A 3850-nucleotide genomic window follows, 5' to 3' on the forward strand; every position below is an offset into this window, starting at 1 on the left:
TTCCACATTGGTTGGCTAACTGTTCGGGTAGTGAGGTTTTATGAATAAGTCATTTGGAGTATATATTTTATTTGATGATATTCCGTATTGTTGTTATCATCATTATTGGCTTCTTCCTCCTTATCAGTTATTTTCATCCTCATTATTCTCTTCTTCCTCATTACCATAACTATCATTATCATCATCATTATCTTCCTCTTCCTCATCATCATCACTATCATTATCATCCTCATTACTCTCCTCATTATTACTGTCATTATAATCCTCATTATCTTTGTCATCCTCATCCTCATCACCATCACTATCATTATCATCATTATCCTTCTCCTTCTCATCATCATTACTATCATCATTATCCTCTCCTCCTCCTCCTCCTCCTCTTTAGCCCTCTCCTCTTCTTCCTCACAATCATCACAATTATAATTTCATGGAAACATTTTTTTTTTTTTTTTTTTTTTCCCTTTTCCCTGACGAAGGAAAAACATACCTTTAAAAAAAAAATCTTGCATCACAAGGCAAGATATATGGCTCTGCTCGAAGTCAATGAAGTTTGTGAGGAGGAAAATTTCGACTGAGGCTTCGTTCGTTCGAGTGGGAGCCTTCAAGTTCAAATTACTGGCTTTGGCTTTGGTTTCGTTATCTTGCGCTGAAAGGAGGTCCATTGAAGTTACGATTGCATAACTGAGAAAGTAAGGAGTTAGTCATGACGTTACAGATCATCTTGATTGATTTACCAGGGTTTAGTTAATTCATTTTTTAATTTGTTAATTTGAATTACTTATCTAATCTATCTATCTATCTATATAACTTATTTATTTATCTATAATATATGCACATTTGTATGTATACATATATATATATATACAAAATTTTCAAACACTTCACGTCCGCTTACAGTGACCAAAACTTCCCTTTCCCTTGCAAGAATAAATATGCTAAGAACTTCAGCCTGAAAGCCTCAGTATCTGCTCTTCAAAAGTTCACTAACAAGTGTGGAATACGGGGAAAGATACATTAGCACTGAGTCTGAGGTAACAAGACATCTTTGGGGAATTCAGGTGTAGGAGAGACCTTTTTGCGCTGAAATAAATGAATAAATAAAAAAAGAAACTTATCTTGAAAGGATGAAAAAGGAATTCTAGTGAGGATATATTTTGGCCTGCGAAAAAGAAAATCCCGTAAAGGCTTCATTTTACACGTCTAGGCGATTTTGGTAATTCAAGGAATGTGGCGAGGGAAAGCCCTGAAAATGACGTTACGTAAACCGGTCTTAAATGTTCTTGAAAACGCCATTCGTTATTTTCAGTTCCGAAAATAATGGTACTAAAGAAATACATGATTCTTTCTCTACTTAGCATACCAAAAATAATGATAATGATAAAAATAGAATAAAGTAACATGCTTTTGAGTTTTAGTATATGTATTCGCATTGACGCACGCATCTTCATAAAAGGTGCATTTGTGCTGTAAGTGAAAGAAAAAAATAAGGGCATTTGGAGCAAAAAAAAAAAAAAAAAAAAATTTCCTTGTCAATGCGATGCGAGTGAAGTCTGACCTTTAACCTCACGTTTCATTTTTCTCTCTCTCTCTCTCTCTTTTCTTTTCTTTTCCTTTTTTTCTTTTTAGAATTTCCCAGATCTTGCTGACATTTATATTTCATATAGTTCTATTTATGAATTTATGTGATATAATACATAAACAGTATAGCGATAATAATGATAAACAGATAGATAAAAGAAAAGAAAAAAATCAGTGTCATGCTTGAATATTTCAAGCAGTAAAATCATAACAAACATGGAATAAGCTAATTGCAAAGGATGACTTCAAAAGCACGAAAAAACGGAATATTTGCTACTGAATATTTGAACTATCAACCACGACAACCTCGCTCAAAACTACGAACAATGACACACGAGAAGTAAGGATAAAACTTGGGGGAAAGGAAAAAGCGAAATGACATGTGGCAAAAACAAAAACAAAAACAAAAACACGGTTATGACAGAAGAGAAAAAAGTAATACTTTTGTCATGTACAAGTAAAATGCAGCGAAGATGAAAAAAGAAAGAAAGAAAGAGAGAGAGAAAGAAAAATTAGACGGAAAACTGCATGTCGCAAAGCTGTCATGAAAAGAATCCAACCTTTTGTCTCGAAACACGTTTAAAAGATCTTGCTTGATCGTCTTCCATTTCATGCAGATAGATGGAAGGTGTGTGTGTGTGATTATGCAGACAATACTAGAAGTGTCAAATAACGAGTAAAAAGAAGTACAAAATCTTATTCACCATTCTCTCTGAATGTTTCCGCCTAAAATACTGAAAATCGTGGATTCCTTCATCTCACTAACATTGTCTTTTGATGATACGTAGAAAGATACTTAAAAAAGAAAAACAAATCACATAAAATAAACCTTGACAAAAAAGATACTGCTTCGAATTGTAGATTTTTTACCTCGTCTCCTTTATCCTCTTCTTCGTTTTCTCCCCCCCCCCCCCCCTTGTAAAATAATTTCGACCAAAGAGAAAAAAAACTTGGATAATCGATTAATTATCTCCGATGTTAAGTATTTTTCCCGTTCCATTCTTTGTGTGTTTCTTCTTTTCTTTCCTTTTTAAATCCTTTGCTATTCCTCATATCTTGCTTTTGTTTTCTTTCATTGTGTTTATAGAAGTTTTATTAAAAGTGGGCTTCCCAGGTTTCCACAAGAACGAACGACGTACACACATTTATGTATGTGTGTTTGTGTGTGCTTTTGTGTGTGTTTGTGTGTGCGTGCGTGTGCGTGTGTGTGCCTTCGTGCCCGCGTTCGTGCGTACGTACGCATGTGTGTTTACGTGCTCCTATCACATAAAAATGAATAAGATGTCCAGGAAAAGGTACCAGCGCCTGACCGTAAACAAATGACCCACCATATTTCATTCTCTGTACACAAAGGCTTCCTTTCTGCGCGGCGGTGTGTGGAGTTTGGAGAAACAAAGCGGAGGGGGGGGGGGGGGGCTTGTATGAAGTGTTTGTCGAGTAGTTTATCGTTTTATCTTATGTAGATCAAACGCCCATAAGGAGGTTTAATCACCTATTTTGGTAATGTTAATTAATGCTGCATTACACCTTGGGCGTCGGGAAACAAGCTGTGGATAAGCTTTGATCTCACGGGAGAAATTTCCTGCCCTGAGAACTGAAAGTCACTGACCTAGACATTTGTGTTTATCTAATAATCTGGTTTATGAGCAGAAAAACGTTCGGGTGGAATTTGAATTTGAAATGTTAAAAAAAATTAACTTCATTCTCTCCTTGACTGTTTTTACTGGTTAATCTTCTTAATACGCAACTCAATATTATCCCATTATGCTAATTCCACGCTGTTATAAGACAAGGCTAGTGATAAATGCATGCCCACACGAGCGGTTATGCCCGGTAGCCTGCACAGCAGTGTGAAGGCGAAGATGGCGTCAGAGGTGAGGAAATGACGGGCAAACTACCGACAATGAGCTGGTTGGGCGGAGAATCGCCAGTTCTGGTTTTATTTTCCCGTGTGTGACTTTAAATATGACGTTTGTGCACACGGGTAGACATCATAACATACTCCATATTTTATTATAAAAGTCCGTTACTCTACTCCATACTAGTTACGATGGACTAGTTTCAAAGATAAAATCATATTACTATTGCTTAAGTGAAGATAACGTCAGAAGAGGCAATTACCCGCAAATCAGTTGTTAGCCGGTAGTTTGCCCGTTTTAACCCAGCCTCTGAACATGTATTTTTGACTAGCCTTTTTGTATGATGAATTTAGCTGACATGACGATAGAGTGGATACTGAAGAGAATGCGTTTACTTTGGACTCAAGTATGTG

This window comes from Penaeus chinensis, chromosome 2 (assembly GCF_019202785.1).
Source record: "Penaeus chinensis breed Huanghai No. 1 chromosome 2, ASM1920278v2, whole genome shotgun sequence".
Lineage (NCBI taxonomy): Eukaryota > Metazoa > Arthropoda > Malacostraca > Decapoda > Penaeidae > Penaeus > Penaeus chinensis.